Raw genomic sequence first — 25,181 nt, forward strand, 5'->3', positions numbered from 1 at the left:
TCTTGGCTGATGCCTTGGATGGACAGTCCTTTCCTTAAACAGCCATGGCTGTTAGCATTTCTTCTAGGCAACACCCAACTGTTACCTAGCAACAGCCAGGTAGGAGCCTGGCTTTCTATAAAAGAACTGTTTGTGTTCTCTATCTCCCTCTCTCCCTTTCCTTCTCCCTCTCTCTCTTTCTCTGTCTCTCAGCCTCCCTCTCTCTTTGATCTTTGATCTTTGTCTCTCTCTGTCTCTCTGTTTCTCTGTATCTTTGTCTCTCTCTGACCCTTTCATCTCTCTGGCCTCTCTCTCCCTCCCTTTCTGTCCTCCCTTTCCTCTCTCAATGAGTTCCTGGGTTCGTTCTCTCTCTCTCTCTCTCTCTCTCTCTCTCTCTCTCTGCCTCTACTTCCTTCTCAACCCCCTTCTCATGCCTTCAAATGAACATCATTTTATATTAGACATGTTGTTGTCATATGGCTGTTTCCTCAGAGAGGGGGATGTGTCAGCATGGGCCTGTTAAGGCTGTTAAGGCATGCCTCTGCATTACAAAACATATCAATGGCAGCAGTCTGACACACCATCTTTTTCCTTTTTTGTTCCGAACAGTTCCCTCTGTTCTCTGGCTGCGTAATTTCCACTGTTAATGAGAGACGACGACAAGGAGTCCTTCCTCTGTCTGGTCCTTGGTGGTTTCCAGCTTGCCTCACAGTCCAGTCCAGACTGCATTTTGTCTTCTCTTGCCTTTGTTTTCACCTCCAAGTGACCCAGTTTCCTTCACACCTCACCAGCAAAAAGAAGTCAGGGTGTTTGCAAAGAGCTCAACCAGCAGCTAGCCCAGCCAGGTGAACTACGGTTGCTGCAAAGGTCCAAGATTCCCATTGTTTCTTACAGGTTCCTTCTGAGTCTAGAGGAGAAGCCAGCTTTCCGAGAACAAGGACGCACATAATATTTATCCTTTTCAATTACAAGAGCAAGAAGAAATGTTATCCTCATGTCTGCAGCTTCTCTTTTCTCCAGAATGAAATGTCCTTTATCTTCTTCCCAGAGTCTGGATTTTTCTCTATGTCATTTGCATCTGCAACCAGAGCAGAAGATTGCTTGTGCACACTTCAGGCTTCCTGGCTCTCCTCCCATCCCTACCCTAGAAACCTCCAGGGGAGGTCAAGAATAAAATGGCACCTCCTCAGAATTTCCATCTGCCCTTGCTACAGGGCAAGTATCTTTTTGCCACTCTCCATTCTACTACCTGCTTGCCTCTTTAGGCCTACCTGCAGCCTGAAACTCACCTTCTGGGCTGGAAGGCTGAAACAGAGAAAATTAACATGAAGAAGCAGATGCCTTAACTGTGGGTGTTTATAAATAAAGTTCAGAGGTAAAATAGCTTGCTGGAGGCTAGGGAGATTTTTTTTTTTTTTTAACACAAGGGGCCATGATAGTATTAGTTTCCTCAGAAGCAAGCCCATCCATGTTCAGTGCCAGAAATGACAAACTGTAAAGGATTCTGGGCATGCGCATATATCCTCCATTTCAAGCAATGAAACACACTATGGACATTTCAATGATCTCTCCATGTATAAGCATACACAGGCTCCTCTACCTCATGCCCCAAGCACATCAGACTTGTGACAGAGAATGGCATAAGCAGCCGTAAGCACTGCTTCCAGTATTCTAGATTGAGGCAGGGGAAGGATAGGAAGTCCCACAGTTGTCATGAGAGACTCTGCTTCTTACTTTTGGAGGAGGTGAAAAAGTAGGGGGATTTGTGGAAGGCCGCAGCTCTCATAGCATAAGGGTTTAAGTGGGAAAGATGATCCACATCCATTAGCCTTGCTAGACTGCTGCGTATAACACACACACACACACACACACACACACACACACACACACACACACACACACAGTGGAGTAGCAAGGCCAGAAGTCCATAATGAATACACACAGCCAGCTTATCTTCTAAAACATCACAAGCGCACTAACAAAGTTATCATTAACCCTGCTAAATGAAAGATGAAACTGAGGCCTGAAGGAGAATTTGATTTAGAAGGCAGAAGTCTCTCTACTACCTAAGATGATGTATGTGAACACACACAGAGAGACACTCATATGTTTTTACGATTCCCAAACAGCCAGTTGGAAATGCAATTAGCATGGACACTACTGGCGATCAAAGGAAAGTAATTAGTAATCTGTGTCTCTTATGACACAAGAAACTGGCTGGAACGGTGAAAAAAGATCAAGCTAGCAGATGTGTTTTAACTATATTCACAAGTGTGTGGTCCTCTCTAACACTCTCACCTCCCACCTAACCACAAAGAGACTGAGTAGGTCAAGAGTTTCCTGCCATGGGACACAAGGTAAACAGGCTTGTCCTTCAGCTGTATGAAGGTATAGGTTTTTCTCTTGGCTCTGCTGGGGCTCTCATCTCCAGGTCTAGACTTTGGAATCCCTCCCTGTTCCACTACAGATACTTATCTCATCTGTCCTCGCCTAATGGCATTAGGTCTAAATTATTCATGAAGAGAAGGAAAGAGAAGGAATGAAAGAAAAAAAAGAAGGGAAGAGAAAAGACTATCGCCCTGGGTGCTGGGGAGAAGACAAAAGAGAGTCTTTGTATTTATAGAATTAAGGACTAACAAGAGGTAAATGATACTTCAGATAATGGATTCGCTCATGACAATGACAGCGACAGCCATGAAAAAGGAATTCAAGACAAAGGTCCCTTACCTAATCCAGAGCATAAGCAAAGATTTCTCTTAGGAAACGATATTTGCGAACTCATCTTTTGTGATATTTATGGTTTTAATATCCTGCTGGTGTGTGACCATCCTTTCATTACAATATGAAATACAAGTTAGGCCTCACCTCTGCCATCTCTTCTCAAGCCAAAGAGTGTTATTCCCACCTTTTCAAGCTAAGATTAGACAGCTGGGAAGTAAGAGCCAATGGCAAAGGTGCAGCTCACAGACAGCCCCAAACAGCTTGAGCTGCTGCTATTGGTCTATGTTGCCACAACCGAAGTGAATGAAATTGAAAAGTGTAGCCTTCCGGCCTCAGGTGATCAAATCCATTTCCAGTGGGTCAGCTTGCCTCAGAGACTAGGCTGCCGGCGGGGGTGAGGACACAGGCCTTTGACTCATGTGGCATTCAGGCAGCCTCCTGTGAATCCTATCAATCAAACTTTACAGGCCAGTGTCCCATTTGTGCATGCTGCACAACATAAATCCCATGTCTTTTCAAGAAGAAGCATAACAGTCACAGTTATGATGAGAGATAGTCGTGGTGTGAGGCTGCCTGGAGCTCTGACCAACCCGAGAAGGGAACACTACCCCCTTCCCTGGGAGACAAAGATTCACTCTGTTAGGGTTGAAAATTCCTACTTGAGAGCAAAATTGCAGGGCATTCAAGGAAGACTCCTGCTGATAAATTATTCTGTGATTTTTTTTAATTCTTCTTTCTCTCCTTCCTGCCATCTTTTGACATCGTTGATGGTGGGTGCTAGGCAACTGGGAAAAGGAAAAGAGAAGAAGAACAAAGACATTATTAAGTGGAATAGAAAATAATAAATTGAGTTTTGTGTGGTATCTCTAATAAATAAGTACAAAACCTACACTGGGAATAAAGCCTCTTACTCATCTTAAGATATCTCCCTAAGGGGTCTGCTTTGTTGATGGACATACATAGCTCATGACTTTGAGAAAAATAATATACCTACCACATGAGAAATAGCTTTATTCTGGGAACTTGTGACCCTAGCATCTTTATTTATTGTGTTACTAAGTACATTGCAGGGGTTTCTTTATTCTCTAGAGAAATTACTATTTAGTGGTCATTTATAAAACAGATTTTCTTTTGCTGGTGCAGGAACAACTTATATCACTAATCACAACAACTTAACACCCACAACGCTCTGCATGACACTTAGAAATTTACCTGCTATTGCTTTCATAGCACAAAGAAAATAAGATTTCTTGTTCATATTAATGGAGTGTGATTTAGTAGCTACTAAAAGAGAAAAAAATAATAAAATCCCAATCTCCATCATTGGTCTTTTCTCTAACTTTCTAAGTTGTACAACAGGGACAAAAAAAAAAAAAAAAAAACAAAAACAAAACAAAACTTAGCCTAACAACAAAATGGCTTTGTCTCGTTCTAAAATTTAGCTTTACCATATAATTGGTTGTTGTATTTGATTCTTATAAGCAGACATCTAATTTAGCTTAATTACTATAATGTCTTAACGGTGAGCAGTTTCAAACATGTACGTGAATCTAATCACTACAAAATTTATCCGCACCCACCATTCTTCAGTATTTCCCTGATTTATCCTCCCTTCTCCCTTTGTTTTACTTGGATTTTTCAGCTGAAATAGTGAGTTAAATAGTTCTAAATGTGTAACATATATCTAAATCAGTTTGAGCTACGAGAAACTATAACAAAACACCTTATACTGGGTACTTTATAAGCAATAGGAATGCATTGTTTGTACTGCTGGAGGCTGAGGAATACAAGCCCAAGTTTTCCACGTGACTGAAAAGCTGATAAAGATCTCATGAAGGTCCTCCTGTACTTCTACCTGGTAGAAGGGTAGAGGGTTCCTAAAACCCTCAGGAATTAATCATGCCTCAAAATACCCACCCTCAAATAACTTTACCATGGTGATTACATTATAACATGTTCATTTAAGAGGAACATGGATATTCAGGTCCTAGCAGCATATTATTACCCAGATTCTATAGAGTACTGGTGTTTCTTAAGCTGGTGATTCATACTAATTAAGGGTTCCAAGTGGTAAAGAAATGGATCAACCATTGAAAATACTACTGCCCAGGCTGGCAGAGGACCCAAGTTTGATTCCTAGCACTTACATGGCATTTCACAACGGTCTGTAACTTCAGTCCAGATGGGATTTGACACCCTCATCTGGTCTCTGAGGGTACTGGGTACATACATCATGGACAGACATCTATGAAATATAAGGAAAATACCAATATATACAGAATAAAATTAATAATAACTATAAAAAGCAAAAAGGGTTTCAGTATGAAATTAAATCAAACATTTCAAAGGGTGTGTCCCAGGAAAGCTACAAAGCTACTTGTGATAATTACTATGAAGATCCTTCCCCGTTGGGAATCCTCAAAATAAGACTTTGGAAATCTTGCAGAAAACAATGGCTGTGTCTCCATGAAAACAAGCATATTGTTTTTGCAGAACATAGCCTGATTCATGCAAACTAGTATTTAGTCCGGACTTTTTTAACTGGTTGCTTGCAGAATGATTATGCATTTGACTTAGTTCAGTGGTTCTTTTGTTACTTCTTTGACAAAAACAGGTTTTTGCATAGAGTAATTACCACTGACTGCCCCTAAACAAAGTTAAAGATCCAATAAAAATCATTTCTCTGGGATATTCTTTATTTCCAAAAACTTGCCTTTCATTTCACAGTTAGAAATGTCAAGGCAGAATGCCAGGTCTGGAAAATTAGAGAGCTTAAAGAACAACGTTTTGATTGACAAACGAAAGAACTGTGTCTGAAGATTTGTGTCCAGTTACTATCTGGTAAGACCAAGAAATTAGTTCCTTCCTCTATGCTCCTCAGTCCCAATACTGTTTTGCCTTCTAGTTTACCAATTAGCCAGTTTTGCCTATGCTGAAATCAATATTGTCAATAGAAGCCCATCAAGGACACAAAGAGATATCTAAGTATAGATATTCTATCGGTAACCAGAGCTGCTTTTGTTGAGCCCTGTAGGTTTAGAAGGTGTGATAGAATGAGGGCCAGCTTTCTTAAGGAAATTTAGCATCACAGTGTGAAGTCCTAACATCTCAGATATGTACTTATTTCTTCACTGGGGTCTTGTAATTAATTCTAATTAAGAACAACATTAAGTATTGTTTTCCAATTAGCCCACAAACAGTTTTCGACCCATGGAAGAGTGGGTGTTTGTTCTTTGCTGCAGACATTAATATTATTAAACACTGACAAGAAGACAGCGTTCATTGCCTGCATCCGCTAGCAGCTATAAAATTACTTTTACAGAAAAGACATAGAAGCATTGCATTTTTCTTGGATTAAGCGCTTGTGGTCAGAGGCCAAGAAGCAGATAGAAATAATCAACAAGCACTGAAACCTGTCCTTCTCTCTCCCCTCTCCCCAACCCCTTCCTCTCCTTGCCATTGACCTAACCACACTTCCCTAGACGTTGATGCGTTCCCAAGTCAAATGCTACACCTGTGGCTAATTCTCAGACAGCACAAGGAAGACTCTGCCCCATTAGAAGCAATTGGCTGTTTGCAGGAAGCACAATGATCTGTAGTCACATCTCATTAGGGGAGCCTGGGCCCCGTTGTGCACAAGTGAAGTAAACGCTGCCAATGTAATTTGTTTTATATGCCTAATTCTCTTCCTTATAATTAACATCTGAAATTCGAAAACAAAACAAGAGCACTTTGTACACATCTGGGATCTGTTGAGCACTTTCAAGGAGCCTGGAATTTTTTTTTTTTTTATAGCAGTGTTCACCCTTGCCCTGTCCTTTTCACAACAAACAACAGTATAAACTGGGATAGAGATGCAATGTGAGGAGAAGGCAGAGTAGCTGAAAGCCAGCATTACCCTTCAACCCGCTGAAGGGTTTAGCTGTTTTTGTCTTCTCTAGATTAAAGCAAGTATGCAAATGGTTCTGCAGAGGATGAGAGAAACCAGTCACAACAAAGAGCGGCTGCCTCTTGTCCAAGGCCAACCCATATCCTTCTTATCTGATAGACCAAACAGTCCTAAAGGTACAGAGAAGAAATGTGGTGTGGTGGGAGTTTGACACCAACTACTCCAGCAGGAAGACTCATGTATCAGTAGGCTATGTCAATGACAAAGACTCTACAATGTGTGGGGGACTGTGTTGCTTGCAACCCCAACCAGGACCCTTGGGGCAGGGGTAAAAGGGCGCAGAGCCTATGACACAGACTCCAAGAGTCAGGCAAGTGGCAAAAGCAGATTCATTACTGCAGGAACTGGGCAAACCTTTATACCTCCTTCCCAGCATCTCATTGGCTCTCAAGTAGCCAGATGTGGTGCTGTCTCTTTCTCTTGGTGCACTCCAAGAGATCTATCAGTAGAGGTCTCTAGTCATGTGAGCAGATTCTAGGTTGGCTTGGGGAGGAAGTATCAGCGGTGCATGCTTTAGTATTGCAGCTGGGCCTGCTTGGCTAAGTTCCCCCTATAGGACTGGGCTGAAAGGGTCTAATACTGGCTATTGGTTCTAGAACTTACACACCTATGACAAGCTGCATGAGATAAGTCCACCATGGGTATGCCAAGCTGCAATCTTGGTTACAAACATCAGGAACCGGTTCTAGAAAACTCAAACACACACACACACACACACACACACACACAAATTTGTTGATAGGTTTTTGATTAATTCATAGATTTGCTAAAAAAAAAGCAAGAGGATGAAATGAGGAAAGGAAGGTTCAGGCCACCAACACACATAAAATCGTATTGCAACATTGCAACATCAGCCTGGTTATCATGGCCCAAGCATTGCTACCTGCAAATGCTACCCCTGAATATTACCAATGCCATTAGATTGGTTGTAGTTAAATAATAGATACCACTCACTTTCTTATCTTTCATCAAAATCCACTCAGAAACATTCAGAAGGAGGAGCAAGTGTAGAATGGCTAAACTACAGCAAGTATCTTGTAGCACTGCCCAGCACTGGGCTCTCACTTTGTGGATCATCTATGCATTTAAGGATTGTATGCTCAACTTTGAACGAGCCAGTGATATGTTAGAATATATGAAGTCACAGTAAAGTCTTTGTAATATCTTTTATGTGTATGGGTTTCTCCTGCATGTTTGTCAGTCTGTTGTGTGTATACAGTGACTGAGGAGACCAGAGGAGGCTTTAGATCACCTGAAACTGGAGTTCCAAAGAGTTGAGAGTCAACATCTGGGTTCTGAAAATACAACATAGGTCCTTTGGAAGAGCAACCAGTGTTCTTAAGTGCTAAGCCATCTCTCAGCCCCAATGCAGACCTTTTCAATGTTTCTTGAAACACTTATGATCTTTGACTAATTTGTGGCTAATGTCATCTCGTTACCCTCCTTGTTTTTCTTCTTTCGTTTAAAGATTTATTTTATTAATTTATATGTGTATCTATGTGTCTGTGAGAGTGTATGTACCCATGTGCAGGGATGCATACTCATACATATCTATGGGCCGGGGGAGGCCAGAAGAAAGCATCAAATCTCTGTGAGCTGGAGTTATAGTAATTTGCAGGATGCCTAACTTGTTACATTGATGCTGGGATGCAAACTCTGGTCCTCATGATTGCACTGAACCTACTCATCAGCCTCTCCGCTCTATTATTTATAACAATGTCAATAATTGTTTATTATTAAGCAATCATAAAATTTGTTATATGATTCCACATTCACTTTTTGTTCAGTCACCACAGAAATCCATGAATGAGGTCTGATGGCCCCATTTTTCAGCTAAGGGACTTAAGGTTATAAAACTAACACAGCCAGTTGGGAGTGCTCTTCGGTAAAGAAGAATATTTCTCCTGCTCTCAATATTTCTCAGTTGCCTGTAGTCCTTTGTGTATGGTTGCTTCTGAAAACTTCCATACAAGTACCACCATACAGACTTAGCAGGTTAGAAATAACAACTAACGAAATAAGTGGCCATGAGTTGAGGGAGAGCTTCTTGGTGTTTATGAGAAGGTTTGGGAGGAGAAAAGGGAAGAGGAAGGTGATGTACTTATATGACAATCTCAAGAAATAAAGAAGCAATGAAAGAGTTCATTGAATGAAAAGAGTGGCATAGCCAAAGGCGCCCAGCTCATTTATCCCAGAAGTTCAGTTCGAATCCAGATCCAACTCAGGTCAGACCTAAGGTTCAGATGGTGTAAACAACCCCTTTTAACAACAACAAAAAGGTATAGACACTACTAAGGTAATGATCCTTACATAGCATGTTAATTTAAAAATTCATGATGAGAGAGTTTCAGTCGCTAAGGCACATGCGGTACATGCATACATGATGACTTCAGATTCCTAGCATATCTGAAAAAGAAAACTAAGCACAGGGCCACATGTGGGAACAAAAGAGACTGTATTCCCAGTACTGGGTAGGCAAGAACTGGGTAGGCAAAAAAGAGAAGGACTACACACACACACACACACACATTCAAAAAGATAAACATGTACACATGTGAAAACTATATACACACCTACACATGCACATACACAAACACATACACATATATACTGGGAAGTATGTAATAGCAAAGACAATGATGATTCTGTATAAATTAAAATAGTTTTTGTGTGTTTCAGTAGTCTGCAAACACACACACAGTGTTTTATCAATCCCAACAGTATCTACATACATGTAAAAACGTAAGTGAAAGATATTACTTACCTGCCACAGTAAATCTTCCAGGAAGCTTGTTTTCAGCTGATCAGCTATTGGTAGGCACTTGTTCTAACTCCTTCAAGTTGCTACAGGACTTTGACATAAACTGTAAGTTATGAATAGCTATACTAAACCCTATAATTTTCGGAGTCCTGTAGAATACACAAAATAAATGTTAAATGAAAAAGTGCAGAACAAAAGGAGGAAAGGGGAAATCAAAGAATCAGATAAAGCAGACAGGATGGGGAAGGAATAGTCAGAAGAATTAGCAGCAGAAGTTAGGCCAACCTGAAAATTCATGTGAACAGATCCCCCATGTTCAAAGGTCAAGCATGAAATGCAGTGAGTGCTAGAATAACAGGATGACCTCACAAGTACCGGAAGGAGAACTAAAGTAGAAATCTATAATTTTAGAAGAAAACTGAGGACCAAAGTGATAGGAGTCTAGGGACAATACATGAATAATTGGGCAAGAGCAGAGGCATGAACGGATAGGAAAGCACTAAATACCAAAACCACTGTCTGCAGAGATTCTCTGACCTTATGATACGAGCCTCAGCAGGCTCAGAGCTCCAGATAGCCTGAGCTGGCCCCTGCAAGACTGGAACTCCTAGATCATGTGCCCTGGGACTCTTGTTCTCTGAGATCTCTACACACATTCTGTTCGGAGAGATTTTGTGGTCAATTTTTATTTTCTCTTGGAGTTTCATACATAAGGAGGTGAGTGGCCTTTGCAAACATAGAAGCAGAGATACCTGCTCATCTTCCTAGAACTCCAATGTTTCCTAAATGTCCTTGACCTTAACACCCTTTAGTTAGTCAGATTGCCCATTATTGTCTAAGGGAGCATCAAGATTGGAACATAGTCACTATGGAAACACTTTCAATGCCACCATCCTAGGCCAGTGTTTGCTCTTCTTCCATGGGGCCAGATGCTGGAAGCTCTCTTGCTTTTCTCTCAGCCTTCTGATCCATGCACTAATTAGATTTCCATACATACACATCATGTCGTAGGCAAGGGAATTATTTGCAAGGCTATTACATCTGTCATCTCATCTGGAGCATTTTTCTTGACTTCCTTAAAAACACAACCTTCATACACCCAACCCCAGCTTCCTGCCATGATGAAGGTGAAGAGTGTACTTTGCAGAAGACTGCTTGGGTTTAGACTCTGTCTCTGCCAATTACTAGCTATGAGACCTCAACAACTCGCTTAACAAGAATATATTTCTATCAACCCACTTGAAAGGGTTCTTGTAAGGACTTAATGACAGCGCATGTCAACACTCAGCCTCCTAACTGGGAAAAAAAAGGCACACTGACTTCCTGTCCCTTCTCCTTACTCTTATGCTTTCCAGTCTTGATTACTTTCTCTACTCCTTCCTTAGACTACACATAATTTACAAGCAAAGGTTCTGCCCTTTACATTTGTGTGTCTTCGGTTCCTTACCATGGTGCCTGGCATTTGCTCACTATGTCTTGAAAAAAAAAAAAAAGAAAGAAAAGAAAAAAGAAAATTCTAGCCAATTGAGAGAAACCAGCTAACGACTTTTTAAACTGATGAGGCAACAATATAAAAGTTTAGATGTGAAGTCAGTTCTATCATTAGGAAACAATTGGTAATGCCCCTCCCCAACCCTTTTGGCTTTTTGAGACAGGCTTTCTCTCTGTAGCCCTGGCTGTCCTAGAACTAGATCTGTAGACCAGACTGGCCTCGAACTCAGAGTTCTGCCTGCCTCGCCTCCGAGTGCTGGGGTTAAAGGTATACGCCACCCAATGGTGATGTCTTTTGTTTGTATTGCCTTTTTTAAAAACATTTTCTCTTACACAAACTTTTTTTCCTTTGAGACATGGTTTCATTATGTAGCTTTAGCTGTTGTGGAACTCACTGTGTAGAGCAGACTTGGCTCAACCTCAGAGAGATCTGCCTGCTTCTTCTGGTACTAAGGCGTGTGCTACCATACCTGGCTTTCAACATCTTTTAATGGGTAATCAAGTTTCCTTTTCTTGGTAAAAAAAAAATTAGTCTCTTTACAAAAGGCAAAAATAAATCACTACATTCACCTATCAAATAATTGGATTTTCAATGATAAAAAACTCTTTCTAAGATATAGTAGAAATTGCAGCAGAGTGGAGTCTGGCTACTGGATCTGTCAGAAATTGGTCTCTGCAGCTCAACCTTCTGTTCTGGGTCAAGTGTTTCTCAATTGGGTGGGAGTTCTAGAACACCTAGACTTTCATTTGTTTTCTTGGTTTGAGGAAAGACAGCTATTTTGCTTCCTGATCCTGGCTTTCTTAACAAAAATGATTGTCAGAAATGCCCCTACTCTGCGCCCTCCCACTCTCATGTTCCAGCCACTAGAGCAGTATCATTTAATGATTCCAACTGTGGAGGGACTAAATCTAAAAGGCAGAGAAAATAGGGAAGTGGGAGGATCCCCACACAGCCCCGTTACTGTATGCTTCTGACTCTAGCCCCAGATACAGCTGCACACGTTAAAAAAAATGTCTTCCTCACAATTGCAGCAAGATTCTCTTAAGGTAACCAGATTTGACAAACCCTTCAGACAGTCATTTCCAGGCTGCGAAGCATTTTTTACGGCTCTTCACTTACCTCTTTTGTCTTATAGTGGGCCACCTTTCTTGGCCTCTCCTTGTCTGCATTTCAGCTATGACGGTGGGAATGGGCAAGGATGCAGAGGGAAGTATGAAGTTTCCAAGAAAATACCAAATTTGGAGTTTTCCATTCATAGGGGACATAGTTGGTTCTTTGTGGCAAAGTGCAGCTTTAAATCAACCATGGTTGCAACTGTCTCAGAAAAAGAAGTCTTAGGTGTGCACATGTGCGCGTGCTTCAGTTTTGTAATTGGGAGGTGGCTTCCAATCTTTTTCTTTTGTCTGGCCTGGTTCAACACCTCCAGAATGGCTCCCTCTATGTTTTGTTTGGGTTTTTTGTTTTGCTTTTGTTATTTCTGGGAGGAGGGAGATATTTGGTTTTGTATGTCTGTTTGGTTTTTGCCTTGAAATAGACTTGGCTGTTATTTCTAAACAAGTCACCCTGGCAACCTATCTGCTGTCATCCCTGTTCTCAAGGCTATGGACATGTGCTTCCACCCCCCACCCCCAGATAAGGCACAAGGGCTCTTTAAGTAACTAGCCATGCTGCTGCCTGAGGGGCTTGGGGAAAGGGAAGAGGACTTGAATCATCTAACTCAGTCCAGGTCTCTGGCCTGGGCTGTAGCAGAAGATCCTTCATCTGCACAGAGCCTTTCCTTTAATCACCCCCCCCCACACACACACACGCACACACACATGCACACACATGCACAATTATGTGTACAGGTGTAGATGACAATGATTACCATGAAATAATTGTATTGTCTTTCTCCCAACAAAAGCCACACTGATAACTATCCAGCTCATAGCCCTACACTCTGACAACTTTTATGCCAACCTCGCAGGCTAGAACATGGGCCCAGAAAAATTAACCCATGTGTAAGTGCCTGTGCAAGCACACTGATTTAGGATTTTTTTTTCCTCTCTTGTTCGACGTGACAACTTGTCTAAACAGGCTTCTTCCTCGACCTGACAGCTCCCGGACAAGCAGTGTACAACAGGCCATTAAAACGCAGGGTTCCCAATATGACAAAGTTCGTACAAAGGAGGAAGATTGAAAGATAAAGGGAGGAACAGAAGAAGTAGGAAGTGTACCAGGTGGTGCTTGAACATTCATTCACCCTTTCATGGTGCTCTCAGACTACACAAGCTGGAGTCTCTGCACCAAGCCTTGAGAGAGAATTTTATCAAGTTTGTGAGGACCGCCCCCACATAGGTGAGAAGACTCACAGGTGGGATGGGGCGGGAGGAGGCACGGAGCTTCAGTGCCATCTGGACAAAAATCTCAGTGAACATCCAATTCTCATAGGTGGGCTCCGTAACACTGAGTTTGAAATGGCTAGCCGAGAAGGGTGTTTTGTAACACTCTGGACTCTGAAATAGCTGGTCCTTTATCCCTCTCCCTCTCCCTCTCCCTTTCATCAGGATTGCCAAGGGTGTCTTTAGGCCTAAGCTGACTCCCTGTGGCTGAGGCAAGCCCTGAGAGAATAAACACTGTTTTTCAGTCTTCCCTTGCAAGGAATCTGAGGGTGCCACTAGTGTCTAGCACGGAGATACTCTCTATTGCCAACATGATCACAGCCCAAACGGAACCTCTGTTATCTCCCAGTTATTCCCGGAGCAAGTTAAGAATCTCCACTGACCTCAAGATAACAGAAACTCCTTTTGATTAAACATAAATTCATGCCATGCTATGAACTGTACCTCTTTTATCACATTTGACCTTTATAACAATGTAAGAAGCAGGCATTTATTCTTCTGAATCACATTTCGTAGACAACGAAATCCAGACCAAGAAAGGAAAGTCATATAGCTGGTAAATGGCAGTGTTGGCTTGTGAAATTGCATCTGTCTGATTCCAAAGCTTAACTAGGACACCATAATAAATAAAATAGGTCCAAATCTTAGGCCCTTCTACAATTTCTTCCATGACCTCTATCCACAGGTTCTTATAGAAAACACTTCTGTTAGGACCATGAAGGCTCACAAAAGAGCCCATTCATCAGTCTGGAGGAAAAGCAATCCTGTCTTCCTGTGGACAGTCGCCTGTCTCTGGCTTCTGGGCCTACTGTTTTATTTAGCATAAGCTATGCTTAACTCCCTCTGTAGTCCCAGTAAAGAATATATTAGAGATTTGTTGGGGCTGCACTACCACTCAAGAGGATAGAGAACTAATAAGAGGCTGGGGGAGAAGTTGGCCAGCAATGTCCTTCCATCAAAGGTCTGATATGACCCCAGAGGGAACACTAATGTTAAAGTGGCTTGGCAGAGTTATTGAGTTGAGGTTAAGAGCTATAGCTTTTACATGTTGTGCTAGAAGGTCACTGGGTATGTGGTACTCCAAGAACTAAGCATGCCATTAGGCTAGGAAGCTCTCTGCAATCTTAACCAACAGAAAAAGAAAATTCAACTGAGAACTGTTAGTTGGCAATATTTCCAAACTTGAGAAAAAGATGCTTTGTCCTTCCTTTTTTCCCTTTATTCTTTTGTTGTTGGTGGGGGTGGTAGTGATGGTGGTTTGTCTTTTTTTTTTTTTTTCTCAGGGGTTTCTATGTATCTCTGAGTGTCCTGGAACTTGCTTTGTAGACCAGGCTGACCTAGAACTCACATAGATCCAACTGCTTCTGCCTCTCACATGATGGGATTAAAGGCAAGCACCACCATGCCCAGCTTTTGCTTCATCTTTTTAAGGAGATCCCTGTGGGCACTCAACAGCATCCATCACAACTAGTGGATCTTGGGGCATTTTGTTTGCTTGCTTGTTAGTTTTACTTTTCACTTCATTCATTTAAAAAAAAAATCAGTACTGAATATCTTCTGTGTGATAGGCATTGTCCAGCTAGATCTAACAAACTCATGCCCAACAACTACAACCAAATGTCTGTTAAAGGCAACCATGAGAGAAGAAAGAGAGATCTGAAGAGACAAAGAGAAATGAAAGGATGACACTTGTGACATCAATGCACAGTCTTGTTAGGAGGAGACTGAAGATTGTCAAGTGGTGAGCAGAGGAGGTTGGGGGAGAGGAGAATCAACAAAGATTGCTGAAAATGCTGCTAACAAAGATTGCTGAAAATGCTGCTAACTTAAATAATATTAATAAACTAATAAAGAAAGAGGACTTTGTAGTGATGATGAGTAATATTTTACATAGATAACAAAACAACTAATTGGGTTTGTATTTTTCTTTAATTTTGTGCAACTAGTGATTGAACACTGGGCCTTACATTATCATTCAGTTACATTGCTGGCCTTGCCTACTTCTTTAACATAGCTGTATTAAATTTTACCTGATCTGAGGAAGGACTATTCCAGGCTCACCAATACATATTATCTAACTATCCTTCAAGAGAGTTTGTTTGTTTGTTTGTTTGTTTGTTTTTAATTTCAAGAAAGGTGGCAAATGCCTTTAATCCCAGAATCCAGGAACACTCTGTGTGTTCAAGTCCAACATAATCTATGGAGAGATTCCAGGCCAGTCAGGAACTGTAGGAATCCTATCTAAAAATTGTAAATGTGTATTTCCCTAGTTTTTAGAATACAGAAAGAAAAACCAATTTGTCCATGGTATAGCTGATTAGTTTGCTGAATTAAAATAGGGTATAAGTCAGCCTTGAAACAGTCAGTTTTCATATGGAGTCTCAAAAGTCACTGTAAATAATAGTGTTTAATTCTTCATCTTTTCATTGACAGCAGTTAACAGCATCAGTGTCAAGGGATTAACTTTTACCAAACACCTATCTTATTAACCTGTTTCTTATTTAAGAAAGTATTGTTTGAATGATTGAAACAATGGCTCCTAGACATAGAAAAGATAGCAGTATAACTGATAAGTCCCCTGAAGACTGGAATTTAATTACTTAATCATTTCTTTCTTTTAAAAACTGGGTTTTAAGCATTTTTTTCAAATGTTATTTTCTGGGGGTGGGGAAGTATTCTCTGTGTGTGTGTTTGTGTGCGTGTGTGCATATATGCATATGTGTGTATATGTGTGTGTTTGCATGTGTGTGTACATGTGTTCATATGTGTGTATTTGTATAAGTGTGTATGTGTGTGTATATGTATGTGCATGTGAGTGTGTGTGGTGTGTGAGTGTATGTGTGTGTGTGCGTTTGTGTGTGTGTGTGTGTGTGTGTAACTTAAAAGACAGCTTTTTACAGTCACTTCTCTCCTTCTACCATGTATGGTCCCAACTCTGGGCACCAGGCTTAGCAGCAAAATCTCTTACCTACCAAGTCATCTCAGCAGCCCTCCCCAGTAAATTTCTTTTGTGACAATCTGTGGAGCCCTGATACAAATGATCAAAATGGGGGCAAACTTCCAACCTATGGCTGTCAGGACACAGACAGTGGAACCCTCCCCTGCTCTTTATTAACATCCCTTCCTTCAACAAGGAAAACGGTCATGGGAAAGCCACCATCAAGAGCTCTGATTTATTAGTAGAAAAGTATAGCTTGATATTTGCATTTTGAAAGTGTTTCCCCCACTCACTGCAAATATAAGCCATGGCTTTAGCTTCTAAAATTTTCACTCTCATTTCTTCATGCACTAGCCTGATATTCCACTTCATCATCAGAACAAGCGAAGAGCTACTTAGTCCAATTCAAGATATTGGTTGGAACTAAAGTTTTAATGGGTGTTTCTGAATTACACTGGTGCTTCTCTGAGTTAGTGTCTATAAATCAGGCACGTTTGAAGCCTGAGCAGTGCTTGCCTTGTTTAGATCTGTGAGACATGTTCAATTCACAGTGGGTTTCCTATGCACCAAATGACAGAATTCTGAAATTACCAGAATAGTGGACATGATCAGACTATAAAAAGTTGATCTTTCAAATAACAGGCATTGTGAACTAGAAGCACGTCTCACCATCATTACTCAACTGTGGGTGGGTAAAGTGATTTTCTCAAAAAGACCATGTAAGCCATGGTGAGGCAGAACTTAGTGTTATAAGGATAATGTTGACTTTGGACAATAAGCAACTCACTCAGAGAAATACCTAAAGATTATTAACTAGTGAGCTGGAAATAACCATAATGTCCCAGATGTCAGAATATACTGGTACTATCCATTCCTTTCCATTCTTTAGATAAATCCTTGCTTGCCAGAAAGAGATATTTGGGAAAGAAGTATGGTCCACAGACTTCTTTATGCTTTTTCAAGATCCCTCGGGAAAATGTTCAGTACAGATCTGGAGCTTTCTATCATCCAACAAAGTAAATTGTTTAACAAAAGTTTAATAAATTTAATAGCAATAATCACCAATGTTCCCAACAGAAGCAATTTTATTAATATTCCCATGTAGGCTTACACACAGAACGTAACTGCCCAGCTATGGTCAGTTGGGATTTCTACTTCAAGAACATCAATCGATAAAGACTTAATAACACCTTCAATATCTTTTAGGCTTATCAGTACATTTCAAATATAGTTCCACCTCAAACTACTCTGTGAGTCATGTTTCATTAATAAGGAAATGAGGGTTGATCCAAATTAAGCTGGTATCCAAAATACTCAGTAAGGCATTCACTTTTGCAAAACTGGGAGTAGTTTTACTGATGAGTTCTTATATGGGGAACAAGTAGAAGAGTAAGATGTGTATGTAAAGAACAAGCCTGGAAACCTTAGAGAGCTTCAAATACAGCCAAGATTTTAAAAGATGGGACCCCAGAAAGAAGCAGAATTTACCAAGGAGAACTTGGCATCCTGCTCCCATGCTATTCCTAAAACCATAGGATGTTTCCCAGAGTCAAGAGTATAAGAAGTCACAACTAGGACACTAGGAAGCCAAGTAGAGTTGACAGAACTCTCACAGTATGGCAACAGAAAACATGAAGTTCGGAGCTATACAAAAGCCAGAAACCAAAGGGACCAAGATCTCCTTGAGAAATACAATATGTTGAAGTGAGTCCACCATCCTGTGAGGAATTTGACACAATGCCTTCCCCTTTGGTAAAAGCACAGTAACCCTTGAAAGGAAAAAGATAAGTAGTTTCCTTTGAACATTGACTGAATGAAGTTGGAACAGGTTCAGCAACAGCAAACTAAATAGACCCTAAAACAAACAAACAAATAAACAACATCAAATGGGGGGAAAATTGACATTTGGTATTTTCTTTTAGAAACCCAAAGGGGCCTGAGGAGAAGGCATAGTGGGTAAAGGCACTTGCTATGTAGGCAGGAGAAGCTGAGTTTGGAAAGCTATGTACAACAGTAAACATCTTTAACCAAGGTGCTGGGCAGTTGGAGTCAGGAAGATCCCAGGAGCTTGCCGCATGATATCATAATGGAGCTAAAAAAAATCCCTATCCCCTAGTGACATCATCAATACATCAAATCAAGCTCAAAAAAGAAGAGGAAAAATATACAAAATGGGCAGAAAGCACATAAAGTTAGACTAGTTCCAAGTTGATTTTTTTGAAAAGGTATAACAAAATGGTAGATGCTTCACCCAGCTTGAGGTAGGCCTGGCACCACAACTTACTAGCCTCATTTTCTGAACTGGAAATATTTATTTCAGATTTCCAAAAAGCTTCAACTTGAACTAGTGTTTTTCTCAACACCCTTCTTATAAACAAATCCAACTGATGTTCCCACACAGAAGAGGGACTATCATCTAATGGGTAGCTACTGTGGCCAGAGACCTTAATCTACCCATTTCATCTACACATCCCCTCTGGTCTGTTCCACAGTTCAAAGAAGACCACAGGAAAAGGTGTTTCAATAGTCCCACTAGGTCAGAGAAGTTTCTACTTTTCTTTTATTTCACAGCTCCCTTTTTAAATTATTTTTTAAACTTTTAAATCTTTTTAAAAATTTATTTTATTTTTATTTTGTGTACATTGGTAGTTTGATTGCATGTATGTCTGTGTTAGGGTGTCGGATTCTCTGGAACAGGAGTTACAGACAATTGTGAGCTGTCACATGATTTCTGGGAATTGAACCCAGGTCCTCTGGAAGAGCAGCCAGTGCATTTAATCACTCACCTGACCTGGGCCAGCCCAGTCAGTCAACAGGTTCTCCAGAGCAAGAGTGGGGCTTAAAAAGAAAAAAAGACAATTACATTCTAGCGTGACACCAGCCAGCTCTGAAGCTGAGAGCAGGTTTATTTTTTCCCAATCTGCTTTTATACCACTTTAATTACAAGCAAGTATTAAGTTCAGTTCTAGGTTGAGGAGCTAGCAATACAATAAATGCAAATAGTCAAGGAACAAGCAAGGCAATAAACAAAGTCTCGAGATCACTGTTTCTAAGGCCTTATCAGGATTACCAAAATTTGTGAGCCTACTTCTGAATCCTAGCCCAAAGTCATATTCATGCCTGAAGCCTACTTCTTTGTTCTAGCCTAAGATTTAGATTTCTGCCTGTAATTACATCCCTGTTTTAGCCTAAAATTAAATTCCTGCCTGAACTTACTTCCTTGTCACGGCCCAAAGTCAGATTCCTGCCAAGTGGCTCCAAAAGCTCTCCACATTGAGCCATCTCTCCAGCCCAATTAATTAAATTTTAACCTAAGTGTTTATGTGTCTGTTGAGTGTTGGTTTCTGTACATGACTGCAGTGCTCAAGGAGGCCAGAAGAGAGCATCAGATCAAAGTTGGAATTGTAGGCCATTGTGATTCACTCCATCTGGGTGCTGGAACCTGAACTTGGGTGCATCCTAAAGTTCACTTTCCTCCTTTTGTTTTGTTCTTTTTCTATTTTATGTATATGAATATTTTGCCAGTGTGTAGTGTATGTCTGTGTGTTACTTGTGCCAAAAGAAAGCATTGCAGTTCCAGCTGGTTGTGAGCTACTGTGTGGGTGTTGGAACTTGAACTCTGGTCCTCTGGAAAAACAGATCCTCCATCCCCTAAGGCTCATATTCTTGATAGTTGGTTAAGCAGGATACTAGTAAAAGAACTGAGTCCACAGGCAGGGAGATTTTTGATACCAATTCTGGGCCTGCAAAGTAAACCTTTCTGACCTTAGTCAACTTAGATGATTAGATCACGTCAGTTGTACAGTAAGTCTAGCAAATACACCTTGAAAACAGTGAGAGATTTAAGTGAATTAATGCCAACCAATGCTAAAACCATCACTTGACATACTCTGTAGGTTACTATAGAAGCTCTACTCTCAATAGTACATGGCTTCTCTTTTTCTTGCTGCTTCTCTGCCATTGTGTTCCCTTATTCATGGGCCTGTTCTGTGTCTACTTAGCTCTGATAATGAACCATTGACTGTACTTGCTTTGTGAAATGCCAAGTTCGACAGCTTAAAAAAAAAAGAAAGAAAGAAGGAAGTTAGAGCTCATGGTGAAGCCTCAAACCTCAAGAGTCAGCTCGCGTGGGCTCTGTTTTGACCACTGAGTCACACCATGAGAAACGATCCCATGAAGACTGGCCAGTTGTCCTGTTGTCCACCAGAGAAAGAGATGTAAACAGAACGGGCTCCATCAGCCTCAAAAGTTCTGCAAGTGCGTTAAAAGTTCTTCACAGAGACTATTAGAAACCACAATTGGCCATTTTTCTCGATGGGATGATGTCACTCTTTCAGCACACATTCCTTTCAATGGATTGCGCACCTAGCTAGCCTTCAAGTAGATCTAAGTGGGGCAATTTACAGAGCACAGCTGCAAAACTTGTAAAATTTTAGGGAATTAAAAACAACGGTGCTGGTGTGGCCCCAGAGGTGTCCAGATTCATTTGCATGTGGGAATGTAATGGCAGGCCTTTGTGCAAGCCATTCGCTGTATCCAAAGCACAGGAACACAAACCTCCCCTCTTTTTCCAGCTTTTGGTTCTTCTGTTGGTTCTTACAAGATTTCTTTCTTTCTTTCTTTCTTTCTTTCTTTCTTTCTTTCTTCTTTCCTTCCTTCCTTTCTTTTGTGAGACAGTTTTAATTTTTATTTTATTATTTATTTTTTATGCATAGAAATATTTTTTCCTAAATATATGTCTCTGTACCATACAGTGCCCGAGGAAGTCAGAAAAGGGTATGGGATGCCCTGGAACCAAAGGTTCAGACGTAGTGAGCTGCCATATGGATGCTGGAAATGGAACGTATATCTTCATGAAAAGCAGCCAGGGATCTTAAGTGCTGAGCCATTGCTCCAGCCTCATAAGATTTAACATGGGTTAGATGCAGTGGTTTGTGCACTGAGAAGCCTTCCTGATTCCACTGTGGTAATAGGCAGTGGTAGATGTCCCTCTCTATGCTGGTTTGTATCCTTTTTAGCATTTGTCACTATCATAGTTATTTGTGTTGAGGTTGCCTTCCATAATAGGTCTATCATGGAGTACCAGAATTGGATAGTTATTGAATACCAGATGGGTAAATGAATAAACTAAGCAAATGTATTTCTTCCTCCTCCTCTTCCTCCTCCTCTTCTTCCTCCTCCTCCCCTTCTCATTCTCCTTCTCCTCCTCCTCTCCCTCCTCCTCTTCTTCCTCTTCCTTCTCCTTTCCTCCCTCCTCCTCCTTCTCCTTCTTCTTCTTCATCAAAGTTTTCCTGTGTAGTGTTTGCCATCTTAGAACTTGCTCTGTAGACTAGACTGGCCTCCAACTCAAAATTTCACCTGTTTCTGCCTCCTGAGTGCTGCAATTAAAGTCATGTGCCGTCACTGCCCAACTTGCAAGTTCATGTCATATTCTTAAAAACAAAACAACAAGAAAATCAATGCTTGGAGATAGTATTTGCACATTTCAGCATGGTGATACTGTACATTATTCTAGTGTCCTTCACCGGATTCTAAAGGCCCTGCCTGAATCAGCTTACACTCCTCACAAATCTAACATATGTAAAGTTCACGCTAATAATGTCTCTACTTAGAAGCTGCGGTATATGAAGCCCAGAGATGTCAGATAATCAGTTTCATGTCACACTGTAAACAAAGAAGCGACCATGTGAACCAGGAAGTCCAACCCTCCTCTATAGTTCTTCCTGATTCTAATAGCTTTTTAGCACCTGCTACGATCCTCCTCGGAAGGCAAGTTTAGTTGTCACGCACACACCTTCTGTCAGCTTTCAATACCTAGGGAATCAGAGATATTTGGAAACTTTTCTTAAAATCCAAATCCAAATAGCCAAAATGCTTTCTTCTAGTTGTAAACCCTCGCTCTACCAGCCCCAGGCATCACTATGTAAAGATGAATTACAAACTTTAGCAACTGCTAAGCAGTCTGCATCACTGTAAGCTGCAAAAGTATCCTATTTAAGGGAACAGAGGAAAGATGCTTTCAGAGTGAAATCCTGCCCAAGCAGAATCAGATATTCCCAGCAAGGTAGGGGAATCTGTAAGGTTGCTCATGAGAGTGGAAATCCCTGAGACCATGTTGGATAACTATTTGAGAGCATCTATAGTGTGATACATACAAACCTGTGGCCTTGTGTTGGGAGCCGACTTTTAGCAAAAAAGCAGCTTAGAAAGCAGCTATCCAAGCCATACATGCCTGCAAGGCACACGGTGCATGTGCTAGCCACGCCTGTAAGGCTTAAGTCATATCCAAGCGCCTACAAGGCACATGACAAAAGGTATAAATACCCCAGATTTCCCTTCAATAAATGAGACTTGATCAGAACCTCTGTCTTGTCTCCATTCTGTGCGTCTCTTCCCCCCTCCTCTCTCTCTCTCTCTCTTTCTCTCTCTCTCTCTCTCTCTCTCTCTCTCTCTCTCTCTCTCTCTCTCTCTCGACCCTGACCCGAAGACCGGAGCGGCAGTTTGGGCCAAGCAGTGGTGGCCCACGCCTTTAATCCTAACACTTGGGAGGCCAAGCCAGGCAGAGCGGAGCAGGTCGCAACATTTTTGTTATAGTAACTATTCAGGCATTGTTAAGTCTTTTGTCTCTAGCCAGGCAGAGCGGAGCAAGCCGCAACAGCCTTGCAATTCTACTTGCAAGACTCTACCAGCGAGACATACATAAATGCATCAAAAACCAGTGGTGAAATCAGCATTTAAACTTACCCCAAGACAAAAGTAGAAACTACCCAGATGTCTGTCAAAAGAAGAAAGAAAAAGGACTGGGCATAATGGTGTGCATCTGTAATGCCAATATTTGGGAGGCAGAAGTATTAGGATCATGAGTTCAAGCTAGCCTGGGCTACATAGTGAAATCTTGTCAACAAACAAACAAACAAACAAAAGCAAAGAAATGAGAGAAAAGTCTCAAAAGTAGAATGGGAAAACTAAAAGTGACATGTGCACACAGCGAATGCTTCTGTGGCACTGAGACTAACAGAACTGCTGCTACACATGAAAATATGCATGCCATTCACAAATGTGACACTGAATGAAAAAAGCCAGGCCTGAATAAGCACAGACCCATGATTCCATTCATACAGACTTCAAAAGCAGACAAAACTGACCTATTATGAGGTGGGGAGTGGCTGGAAGGGCCACAAAGGAGTCTTACAGAGTACCAGACATGGTCTGTTTCTGGGTACTGTTTCCACAGATGTTGACTTTGTATGACACCATTCAGTGGTAAACTTCTGAGTGGTGTATTTCCTGTATGGAGCCTGTATACTTCAGTGAAAAGTTCAAGAAAGTGTAGAGGGGAGTTCTGTTAAGAAAGAAAGCAGACATCCTCATGTATGCCAACAGTCAATCAACGTTCCCCTGACCCACACCCTTGAACAGAAATTATTTCTACAGTCTTCTTACCTGATGAGTGCACATGGGAGTTCAAATTTCATAGGAAGATAACTCTTTAGTTTTTATATTCTGTCTTACACTAATTCCTAAAATGTTTTCCATATTCCAAAGTGTCAGGCCTAGGTTACTGGACCGTAGTCCAGAGAGGCATTTATTAACCACCAGAATAAAATGTACCTGTCATGTTTACCCAGGGCACAGGCTTGTGCTGAGGATGAGCAAGCAGAGCAGGTAAAGAGTGTATGTTCCATGGAGCCCATACCACAGCTACAATGAGCCCCTGGCCAGCAAGGGATTCCTTTTGAGTCTCTTTTGTGGCCCATCTTTTCTAATGGTTATCCCTACTCTCCGTTCTTCAAGGCAATGAGCAATCTCAAAGAAACCAGCAATCTAGCTTCCAGTAACCCTGCAGTCAATTTATTTTAATACACAACAGGATCCCTGATGTGGAAAAATCAGATTTCTAGGCCTCTTCAACATCTGTTTCTGGCAATCGCAATGTGTTCTCTTTTCATTGTAAAAAGCAGCTGGTGAATTGTCATGCCATTTCATTTAAAAAAAAAAAAAGACCAAATAAAATACATAATGGTTTCTGAGAAATTATTTGTGATTTCACATAAAAAGAGGGAGCTGAAAGAGAAACTCTCCCCTTCTCCACATAAAAGGCTTTCTCCCATGTTAGCATAAGGACAGAGAATCACATTTGAGAAAATGTGAAGACACAATCTTGATTTGTCAGAAATTACCTGTTATTTGCCTAGAGGCCTGGGGATGGCCATAATTGTATTGGTTGGCTTCATAAACATATACTGAACACCTACTGTGTCAAAACTCAGCAAGGCACTCAGGGTAGAGTGACAGCTTAGCAGCTAAGAGCACTTGCTCAGCTTGAGAGGACCCAGGTTCAGCTGACCATCGCCCCTAACTCCAGTTCTAGAGGATCTGACACACCGTTCGGAGCTCTGAAGGTACCAGGCACACGCAAGCAAAGACTCACACACATAAAATAAATAACTTTAAAGTAAATTTTTAGAAACCTAGGTACTGAAGCCAAGACAGTAAACTAAAGACCTGTTCCCCCCTGTCTAGAGACTTAAGTCCCTCACGAAGTGAAACAGGACAAAAAGGCATACCAGAGATATGTTCTTCCTGTAGAGAATGGGTTCCCTATCATGCTGAGACTCCCACCCAGAGAGATATGTCAGCCCCTAAGTCTTCAGCCACCCAAATTCCCAGCCACAAGTGTTGCTAGCTCTCATCTCACCTCAGCTTTTCTTGGTGCTTTAATTAACTGTGATAGGCCAAGGCAGGAGATATTTGTCATGGGAGATACAGGATGATCTGTTCCCTTCCAACCATGTGATTTCATCTTTTGTGACCTCCTCCTTCTTAGCACCTGTCCCCACTTTATCCATTGCTCTCAGGTAACATTCATCAGGGTCTTGACAACACTGAGACCTTTCTGCTGCTTTCGGGGCCTGCGTTCTAGGACCCAAGATTTCCCCCCAAGAAGTAGTTCAATAATG

The 25,181-nt window shown here is 41.2% G+C and overlaps 1 long non-coding RNA gene across 1 annotated transcript; it reads right to left on the minus strand.

The window, feature by feature from the left end:
* Nucleotides 1-1,418: 1,418 nt before the first annotated feature.
* LOC143435460 (uncharacterized) lies at nucleotides 1,419-10,911 on the minus strand. The gene is made up of 3 exons (XR_013105784.1): nucleotides 9,414-10,911; nucleotides 4,848-4,945; nucleotides 1,419-3,485 (listed from the first exon to the last, which is right to left on the minus strand). It is a non-coding gene; the product is annotated as an uncharacterized LOC143435460 (long non-coding RNA).
* Between the last annotated feature and the right edge of the window lie 14,270 nt (nucleotides 10,912-25,181).

The sequence above is a fragment of the Arvicanthis niloticus genome, chromosome X (assembly GCF_011762505.2).
Source record: "Arvicanthis niloticus isolate mArvNil1 chromosome X, mArvNil1.pat.X, whole genome shotgun sequence".
NCBI classification, from domain to species: Eukaryota; Metazoa; Chordata; class Mammalia; order Rodentia; family Muridae; genus Arvicanthis; species Arvicanthis niloticus.